Source organism: Mus caroli, chromosome 13 (assembly GCF_900094665.2).
Source record: "Mus caroli chromosome 13, CAROLI_EIJ_v1.1, whole genome shotgun sequence".
Classification (NCBI taxonomy): Eukaryota; Metazoa; Chordata; class Mammalia; order Rodentia; family Muridae; genus Mus; species Mus caroli.
In genome coordinates this window covers 36,972,868-36,983,718 of record NC_034582.1, presented here as the reverse complement: position 1 = coordinate 36,983,718, position 10,851 = coordinate 36,972,868, and the positions used below count along the sequence as shown (strand labels likewise).

Genomic DNA, 10,851 nt, shown 5'->3' with positions numbered 1-10,851 from the left:
AGAAATTCCCCCAGGTAGCCCTCTACTGCTTATCTCCTTCTTGGGCATGCCGAAACAGAACCCTTGATCCCATTATCGATTGTGCCACAGCGAGAGCTACACATGGGCTAAGCCCTCCACTTAAAGGCAATTGTTTCATCAAATCCTTGCAAAGGTCCTCCAGAGGAGGGGTAATTCCAATTTTACAAAAATAAGAATAGGATGTGTTGGTGGTACCCGAAATAGGCTAGCAGGCCCGCAGTCTGATAGAGACACCGTAGGATTAAGGTAGGTTGTCACAGGTTATTTACAATGGAATTTCCCCTGTTCTGAGTATTGAGAGATAATATCACTATATACAGGCAGACAATCATGGATTGCAGTGAATGTGGAAACAGGTTAACCTGACACCTGCCAAGGCCAAGGCATGGACAGTAATTGGCTAGAAGGTCATTATAGGCAGGGTCTCTATTGGAAGTGAGCAGGCCAAATGTATATTTTCTCTATGTGAAGTTTAGCTCTCTGTGGAAAGAGTCTTGCTTTCCATTTTTTACCAGCTTTCTGGTATGGCTTAGCATAACTTTGGGCACTCCAATTTAGGAAGGTTTAAGAGTCAGAGAAGATGATGCTAGTCATATGATTGTTAGTGATTGGTATCTCATCAGCAAACAATAGATTCTCTACCATTACATAGTGACTAACTGGTTCCCTGGCAGAGCTGTTTCTTGGGTAGGAGGGAGACTACCCCAGTCTGCTGTGCTCTGTCTGGGCTAGACTTTCTGGAGAGGCATGCCCTGGGTGGGTAGCAGGTGCTCTCAAACAAAATCAAGCTAGACTCAAGATCTCTGTGTAGATCTGCCTTGCCTCCCCAGCCCAGAGAGCCTGCTCTTAGGCAGCACTGAAGGCTGTATGTAATAGGGAAGGAAGCTATGGGGTGTAGTTCTGCCCAGATGCCTAGCTCTGGAACTAGAGCTATAGAAGATTACCAGCTGCCAGGTGAGTGCCGAAAAACAAACCAAGTCCTCTGCAAGAGCAGCTAGGACTCTGTCATAGAGCATCTCTCCAGCCCCAGATTTAAAACAAACAAACAAACAAACAACTTACTTTTTATTTTATAAAAGTATTCACTTTTATGTGGACATTAGCTGTTAAGTCAACAGTAAGCAAGCTACAAGTCACAGAACCACAGATGATAGGTACAGAGTAAGAGGCTAGGAGGAACAAATAGCTCCCTGTAGGGATGATAAATAGAATAGTTATGGATGGACAAGGGTGTGTGTGCCTGGAATTCGAAGGGTAAGTGGGGAAGGGGAGGGAGTATGGGGAGAGAGTGCTAAAATTAAGAGTCACGAGAGGGGTAGCATGGAAACCTAATACGGTAGACGCTTTCGAAAGTATATTTATATGTAGGCGATCTAAATGAAATCTCCAAGTAACAAGGGAGACAGAGTTCAACTGGCCATCTCTTGTCACCAAATGAAACTTCCAGAACTGCCATAGGTGACATCTAGTTGACTTGTTGGCCAAAGGGGGCCCGTGGAAATCCCTAAACTGTGCAGGCTGTTGCCAAGACTCGAGGTTGCTCTCCACAGACTGATGGCAAGGCTCCATTGCTGAAGACGACGCCTACACAACCCACTGAACACAGAGAGGCTGAGCTGGTGCCTACATAGAACCTTCACCACTCTGGGTTAGTTCTCTTACTGTCCAACAGCTCTCTGTATGCTCCCAAAAGAGAAACATAAACACCAACCCAGCTAAAACCCCTTTGATCTACAGTGGTGTATGTCATCCTATACAAGTGCAATGGTGGCACATAGCATGTGCAAGTAACCAGTCAATGTCTGATTTAAACAAGACCCACTCCATGAGATGGAAGCCGCACCCCAATGCTGCTTGGGTGACCAAGAACCTGATACTAGATGTCCTGGGGACCTAGGGTAAAGCCAAAGGCTGCTGTTTCACAAAAGGAAGATAGAGATAAGATGACTCCTAATGACCTTCTGTGGTACTCAGAGATCAGTGCCTCACTCTCATCTTCAAGGAAGCTTCCTTTGCAGCAGGTGCGACCAAATATAGAGACCCACAGCCAGGCAACATGCAGAGCGTGAGACCTTGGAACACTTAGCCTTAAATGGAAGGTCTCCGTCAAATCCCTCCCCTCTGGACTCAGTGATCCCTGTGGAAGAGGAGTTGGAGAGAGCATAAGAACCAAAGAGGATGGAGGATACCATGGAAACAAGCTCTTCTGAGTACAACAGAGGTGCTTTGTCGGGCGTCATAGGTGCTGCCCATATGTACTCACGAGGATGGAGGCAGCGTGCACTGGGCTTGCATGGGTGAGCAACCGATGGATTCCTAGAGCTGAAAAAAGTGGACACCCGGCCTTATTCCCAGCGCTGACACTTTCTCCCATTGATAAGCACTTGCAAGTGAAATTTTAGTTTCCTCCAAAGAAGTCTTACCGGGGAAACACACTACTCTTAAGTGTAGGCTGCGTGCCCAGCAGCAGATGGCTGACAGAAAACGGACTCGGTGGCGTCTCTGGAGGTTCCTGGTCTCATAATGGCATGTCAGGCATTTTTCTTTTTAAAAACTTCTCTCTCTCTCTCTCTCTTCTGTTTCTTCTATTCTGGTGTATTTTGTTTTGTTTCATTATAGTCCGTCATATATTGTTTCATTTTTATCCCTTAGAAGCCTATTTGTTTTCTAAGGAAAGACAGAAAGGGAACAGGTCTGGATGAATGAGGAGGGGTGAGGAACCAGAGGAGACAAAGGGAGAGAAAGCTGTAGTCAGGATATGTTGTGGAAGGGAAAAAAATGTTTTCAGTAAAACAAAATAAATTTGAAAAGTGCACAGGATCATGTATCTATGTTATATATAAAGGCAAGGTCAATTTTACACAAGGGCTTGGCCACTGACAGATTGCGCAGGTGCACAGTGTCTACAGGGCGCTTAGAGCAATCCTGCATGGGTAGGAACGGACAATGAACATTTTGCCATTCATAGTCACGTCTACAAAGCTCTCAGTCACCATCCACAGGTGAAGGATTGGCTGGCCAGAGCTGTCAGTTTCCCCTGAGAATTCCCTTTGCTAATGAGCACACACCCACTAGCTGGTCAGTGCAGCACATACACCCGTGCCTGGTTCCCTTGCTCCAACTCAGGCAAACCTGAAGTACCATTCCCCTGGGGTCACCTGAGGCCGGGTTGTGTCTCCATAGTGAGCCCAATGTCTCCCCCACTGAGATTTCATCTCAGTCTGTTCCAGGAGAGTTAGCCTTTATTTTTCTTTCAACTGTATTTTTAATTAAAATATGATTTTGTCATAATTAAAATAGAAGAAGGAGAAACCTTAGCCCAAGCTTAACAAAACCAAGCGTGTTCACACCAGGGCACCCTTAACTTAACAAGGAAATAACTCTTAAGTAAGCAAATTGTAAAACAGTTTTGAAAAAAAAAAGTGAGTGTTAACACGAAGCCTGAGTTTACACAGTGTCCCAGTCTTGACCACCAGGGCCAAGTGACTTATTAATCTCTACCATGGGGTCTTTCAACGTTTTACCATTTGGCTTAAATGTCAACAGTCCATTGTCTGATTGTTAAACATTGTTAAATACCGTTGCCAACTTTCCTGGAACAAGATCTCTTTTGTCAGCAATTCCAGCCTGAATATTGGAATCTGAAAATGAAAAAAAAAAAAAAAGATGTAGTAAGCCCCTGGGACTTATCCCCCAAAGACAAACATTCCCAGTGTCTGCATGGCCGCCACGGCGTGCTGCCCAGCCGTCCACAAGCAGAGGTGTACTCAGGACCAGCTGTGTTCTATTTAGGGTTGGAATCATCTTGAGCAATTGAGCTTTAGAAAAAAATGACTTTGGATCAATATTTATATGAGTCACGGAACCACAAATTTGATCTTGGATTCTATGTCACCTGCCCAGGCTAAGGACTCTGGGAAAGCATTAGAGAGCTACGTAGAGGTTGAAGAATGTCCCAAAGAAGTAAGCAGTCTGACAAATACTTTATATATGAAAGAATTGAGCCTAGAAACCATGATTAGGAAAGAGGTGCGCTTCATCCAGGGAAATTCCTAAGTTGTCCTCAGGTTTAGGTTCAGTGATTTCAGCAGGGATAATGAAACCAAAGAAAGATCTGGGTCTTAGAGTGGAGTCCACGAGAGTTCTTTGTGGTCAAGCTAATGAGAACTGGAAACATCTGTGAAAATTAGTTCTTCCAGCTGCCTTTGAGATTTTTTTTCCCCCTAATGAATAACAGAAAAATGTTACCTGAAAAAGAGCAAGTATGGATGAAGCATGTCTGTGATGGGTTCGGGAAGGACTCTACCTGGGGGCTGGTCAGAGATGGGGAAACTCTCAGTCCCTGAGAAGAAGTGAGCAGCCCCTTTCTATGCGTCCGGTGTACTAGAGGGAGGCAAGGAGGCAGCTGTATGATTTACCAGAAGTCCACAGCTTGTCCCTTTCATACACGTGTTCTCTACACCAATCCATTTATTATGTCTGTCTGTCTGTCTGTCTGTCGATAGATGGGTGATAGCTAGACATCTAGATAGATAGATAGATAGATAGATAGATAGATGATAGAGGTAGATGATAGATAAATGATAGAGAGATAGATAGATAAATAGATGATAGATAGATATCATAACCCATTGTGTTAGCAAATATCACACACACACACACACACACACACACACACACACACACTTCTAACTCTGTCCATAAATGTCAAGAGACAGACAATGGACACAAAATCCTGAGCTGAATCACATCCTCTCAACTGATTTGTTGAAGCCCTACCTACCCCCCACTTAGTACCTAAGAACATAACTAAATCTTAGAGATGAGATCGTTAAGGAGTTAGAAAACCCTGTAATGTCCCATGGATAGGTCTTCACACAATAGAACCGGGAGGATGTTTGCAGACAAACATGTACAGAGAGAAGGGTGTGTGAAGGCACAGGGATAAGTCAGCCGTCTTCGAATCAGAGACATCTCAGGAGAAACAAAGCTCACCTATCCCTTCATCTCGGACTGCTAACTTCAAAAACGGAGGAAAGATGTTCCTATCATCTAAACCTCGTAGTCTACTAAATTTTGGTGCAGTAGCTCAGGGTAACCAACCTGCTGGGTGAAAATTAGGTGACTCTGGCTATCTCCCCACCCCAGGACCCAGTTCCATGTCTAGCCTATGGTATAATCAGTGTTTGAGAAGGTAGAGAATGACTCAGATGTATTGAGCTGTTAAAACTTCTTACGTGACCTCACTCTGATAGAGAGACTCACTAGATAGTTATGGATCTTGCTGGCTTCCAAGATGCTGTAAGTGCACAGCACTCAAAAACGAGATGATTACAAGTCCCCAAGAGGTAAGAAGGCGGGAGAAAGCACTTTGAATCGTTTGCTTCAGCTCCCAGAACAGCTGTATAAGCAGGTCAACGCTTAATGGTTATTTCTTTTTAGGAAAGTGATTATGACATTCTCTCATGGGCTGCTTCCACCAAGAACATGGTTGGTAGTTCTAGCTCTCCCTGAACCCCCAAGAGTTTTTTCTTTTGTCTTCCTCACTCTGGCATTGATCCTATTTAGTTTCTCTCTTCTTACAGAGATCAATGGTACTTGTATCAGTCAGGAGTCTCCAGAGGAGAAGAGCTAGTAGATTATATGTAATTATAAGAAGGGATTTATCAGATTGGCTCACAAGATCAGAGGATGGGTACTCCCATGAAGGCTAACCCGAGAGGCAGGAGAATCAGTAACTATTTAGCACCTAAGGCTAGAAGACCCAGAATAGGAGGGGTCAATTATCAATACTGCCCCATTCCAAGCCTGGAAGCCTGGAAGTCTCCTGGAGAGTGGCTGGGGTGAGTCCTCCTGCAAGGGCTGAAGAAGTTGGAATGTGATCTCCAGGTCTTTGACAGAGCAAAATGCAGTGTACCCACTCAAAAAGACCTGGGCATGGCTGGTGCATGGGTTTCCTTCTAGCTTTTGTTCCATGTTGGCCCCCAACTTATAGGCCCATGGGCTGTACGGTGCCCACACTTAGGGTACTCTTCTTCACTCAGTTTGCCAATCATCCAACCCTTTGTCTCTAGGTGCCCCTTAATGGACAAACCCAGAAGTGTGTTTTTCACCAATTGCCCAAGTGCTTCTCAATCCAGCCAAGTTGACAACCAACATCAGACATCACAGTACGTATTGCTCAACACATAATGAAGCCAAGACTGTGGTACCAGTTTTTGCAAAAAGAAAGAGCTGTATTGTCCATCCATTGGTCCAAAGATAGGAGGCTTACTCACATATGTCTCCAGATAAGCCTGTAGTAAAAAAAAAAAAAAATTAAATATACAGGTGAGCTGAAGTCACCTGACCAGTTTCCACCTCGACATTATTTGGGTTCATTCTGAAGTTGCTTGTGGGGCTGCTCTCTTGGAATCTAAGTCTCGAAGCCCTGCTTGCCAGGATCTTTGGAGACATTTGGGTCCCCTGAGTTCTAAAGGTCATTTTAGATTAGTTCCCAGGATTCTCTGTTTGAGTCCTAAACAGCAGTGTGCCTACCATAGCAGACTTCAGTGACACGGAACTTGCCATCTTATGGCTGATTTCAGTCCCCTTCTTCCACGGCTCAGACCCAAAGACCTTGGGGTCACACTTATTTTTCCCATACGCTTGAGCCTCTATATCAGTACACCCCCTTTCCAGGTTCCTTCCCACACAATCCTCCTCCATTTCCATCTTTGGGTGTTCAGTACTCCACCAGGGTCATGGTCTTAAGGGGCAGAGATCCTCCAGACCTCTAACCTTTCCACCCCATTGTCTGGTATAGTCTACCAACAGACTCTCCTCTGTCCAGTATCAGGAAGCCTTTCCTGGGTCCCTGGGTCCAGAACAAAGGAGGTTTATCTTTGCTGTTTTCTGCCTAAAAGTCATGGATGGAAAGTTTGCAGAAGGAGCAAGAGTGAAACTCATAAAAAAAAAAAAATCACATTAGGAATATCTTCAGTACTCACCTGTGGACACTGCTGTTGGTTCTTCCAAAGTCAGAAACCCCAGTTGCAGTTTCTAGTATTAAGTGTGTAATCAGCCAGCCCTTTGTGCCTTCAAGTTCCACATCCTTAAACCCAATTAACCATAGATGAAACATTTCTCCCCCAAAACATTGGACTTCTAGGCTCCATAGTGTAGCTTGGTGGTAAAGCCCTTACTTACCTAGATATATGCAAGGCACTGAGCTTCATCTCCAGAACCTACAAAATAATTTACAATTATAATAATAGCACATGCACAGACATGTCATCTGTATAACAGATACAACAATGACGTGCATAATACTCAAATAAGAAGAAGAGGTATAAGAAGATATGATTTTAAATGCCATTTAGAGAGGATGTGTGTGCAGGCTCTATACAAATTCTGTGCCATTTTCTGTAAGAGACTTGAGTATCTGTACACTTGCTATCCACAGGGATCTTGGACACATCCCTTGCAGATACTAAGGAACGTATATACACATTATCTGATTCACCTTAGGTAGTTAGTTGGACAGGAGAAATCAGCTTCTAGAACATTCCAGAGTCTGTATGCAAACTGATCAAATGACCTTTTCTGCTTGTTTATTTTAGAAAGAATTGTTTTAAGACAGGCTGGAGTGGGAGGTACCATGTGCAAGCCAGAAGGATACGGGGGAGAAAAGATTCAACAGCCAAGAACTATAATTCTAACCTTTGCCCTCCACGGTTCAATGGCTTGTGAGCTGAAAGAAGGAAAGTGACATCTGTGATTTAGTCCATATGAGACGCTCAACCCCCCCGCCCCGCCCTGCCCCCAGGCTTCATGCTTCAGCAGGCTCAGTGTGGGGCTGAGGCCAGTAGAGCCATGCAGGAAGCACTGGGGTTGGGGACATTGCTAGAAGAAGAAGCAATCCGTATGTTCGTCTCTGATGCTAATTACAACAAGCCTATCCCTCCTTCGGGCTGTTTTGTGGTAGATTTTCTGCTTATGTTAATTTTTACAACAAATTAATCTGTTTGGTTTGGTTAGTCATGGAAGGGTGATTTCCTGAACAACACTGGCACAAACAGAAACACCCTTTCTTACCCTGAGTTTTTCCGTGGAACGCCATACCCAGGCACAGCTCAAAGCCACCTCTGTAGCCGAAGGGCCTATGATGGCAGCGAGAGGGTGAATCCGTCTCTAGACCTAGAATTTCCATGCTTGAAGTAGAAAGGTAATGGAGAATGAACAGAGGACTCGTGGGAAGCCACAATCGCCTCCTTGTTAATTTTTGCAAGATTCAGGGAGAGGCAAGCTTGGCCTGACCACCAGAACCCTAGAATCCTAGACTTAGGGCCTTGCTCTGCCCCTGCCTCTGCTCTACCACAATGCTGATTGAATTCCCTGACCTAGGACAACCCTACCTTTGAATCTCAAGACCTAAGATATTGGGAAACCAACAAAAGCTGTATCTTCAGGGTGGACTGGATCCCAAAGAGATAGGGGCAGAACTCTTCAGATTGGAATCTGTTCAACTTCCTTGTCTAGTGTCTCTTGCAATGCCCAGATCTGTGGGTTTAAGGTATTTTATGCATAGTTAGCTGTAAATGCTAACACGTGGTAGCATTTTTCTAATGACTCATTTTCACTAGTTATGCCACAAAATACATGTCAAAGGCAATTGGATCTTGATAAATTGACTATTTAGAGGAAAAACATTCATACTTTGTAACGCTTGCAATTTTTTTTTCTGGCACCAATAGACCCATGACCATGTGCAACCTATGACCCTGATGCCACTAAGATTGAGAAAGACAGGGACACACACAATTGGCTGTCATGGCACTGGTTGCACACGCCACTGGTGAGGTACTAGCTAAACAATGTTAAGATCAGTTGAAGCCTGCCTGAATTCTTTGTTTTTGTTTTGTTTTGTTTTGTTTCTGTTCTTTTTTTTTTTCCTCCGTTTGTGGTCAAGGTACTGGTCATACCCAGAACATCATTTGAAGTTGAACTTTCACTGGAATAGACAATGAGGAATTGAACTTCCTGGAAGTCAGGGTGGGCTCAGCTAGATAATCAGAAAATGGGTGGAGCCAGGCCTTTGCCTTCTCCCCATCACCTTGTATAGCTTCCCATCCCAACTGCCAGAGGAGCCTGTGCTGACAGCAGCTCCATTTCCACTAGACCCTTATTGAGCTATCTACCCGGAACCCAGCTCAGCCCAAGGCCCATGACAAGTATTCAATAGATGTTAATCAAATATGAATGCATTTGCTAAGAGGGTCTGGGATACCACCATTAAGACAATCTATGGTTTCTATTCAGATATAAGCAAACTGATCCAACAGACCAGTGGCCCATTACATGGGGAGAGATGGTTGTGACTGATGCTCCATAAACCAGGAGAAGCACCATTCTATCCAATGATGGCCTCTCTCATGCCACTGGCAACATAGGGTGAGATCGAGATCACAATAGCAGAAGAGGTCCTGGAAGGCCGTATATACTTTTCTTCAGGGAAGGTAACTCCAGTTATTAAAAGCCACACTCAGAAGACACCATTGCCTATCCTGATGAGTGGTCGTCCTTCAGTGCCCAAGCAGACTAGAAGGTCCACAGAGGGCCTGTTATACTTCTATAATTCTGCTCCCACTCACCAGTTAACTGATTGCATTGTATTTTATCCTAAACACCCTTATGCTTGTACATTTGGATTTATATCTGTCCATAAACATTACAAGCTTGTTCTTACTAATTGTCTCTCTACATGTTTTCCAAGCTAGCATAATGAATGGTATTCAATGCACCCTTCTGAGAGGCCTCCACCACAGCCCTATTAACAGCTCTAACTTTGAAAAAGCATTTTGCTTAAAGGAAAGGAGTTGAGAGCCTCATGCAAAGCAAGATGACATAAACCAAATGGAAACTCAGGGTGTCATCCAGACGGCCTGCTCTCTCCACCCTCCTCTCTGCTCTCTGCAGTTCTGTCTGACACCTCTATCACAACAGGCTACACTCAGTACTCCCTCTCTGGAGACCCTCAGCCTCTGGAGTTTACAAATATAGTTCCGGCAGGCTGGCAGAGAGCAGAGGAGCTCAGGCTGTGTTCACAGTGAGAGCAGGAAGGGGCTCTCACACTTCTCCTAGGATATCATCTTACGTAATGTGTCCTAATATCTTGAAAAATTCTTCATCACTCAGTAGATAGAGGGAGATGAATCTCTGTGAGTTCAAAGCCAGTCTAATCTGCATGCCAAATGCCAGGTCAGCCATGGACGCCTAGGGAGACCGTGTCTCAAAACAAAACCAAACAAAATCCCCACCAAAATCTTCCTGAAGCCTAAGCTATGTCCCTTATTTCCTCCTGGACAATTTTCCCATGATTCATTTGAAGTCCTCGCTTTCTACTTTTTCTCTGGGATTTGACAAACTGCCTACTTAACTTCTTTACACCACTTAGGTGTTTCCTTTGGAGTTTTTCTAAAAGCAAAATAATAATAATAACAGCACACATTTCTCCAAGGCCAGAGTGCCAACAGCTTACAAGTGTTTTCTTCACTTAGCTTGCCCTTTCCTGACTTTCTGCCTTGTCTGTCCCCTGACCAAAGCCACGTGTAGTCTTAGGAAATCTAGAGCCTGCTTGGTGCCTACTACTTCCCTGCTCTGAAAAACATCATCTGAGGAAGTGACACAGTCACAGGCCAGGGAAGATGTATCCTTCCTTCTCTTTAGAGGAAAAGGATTTGTCCCTTTTAGGACTCGGGACCCAGGTTTTATTGCTTACCTTTGTATTCATTTCCTATGACTATAAAAAAGGATGTAGTGGTTTAAAACCACTTGTTCTGGAAGCCATGC

The 10,851-nt window shown here is 44.3% G+C and overlaps 1 long non-coding RNA gene across 1 annotated transcript; it reads right to left on the bottom strand.

Annotated features, from left to right (window-relative positions):
* Positions 1-3,523: 3,523 nt before the first annotated feature.
* On the bottom strand, positions 3,524-7,564 carry LOC115032938. The gene is made up of 4 exons (XR_003838589.1): positions 7,526-7,564; positions 7,210-7,247; positions 6,234-6,317; positions 3,524-3,662 (listed from the first exon to the last, which is right to left on the bottom strand). It is a non-coding gene; the product is annotated as an uncharacterized LOC115032938 (long non-coding RNA).
* Between the last annotated feature and the right edge of the window lie 3,287 nt (positions 7,565-10,851).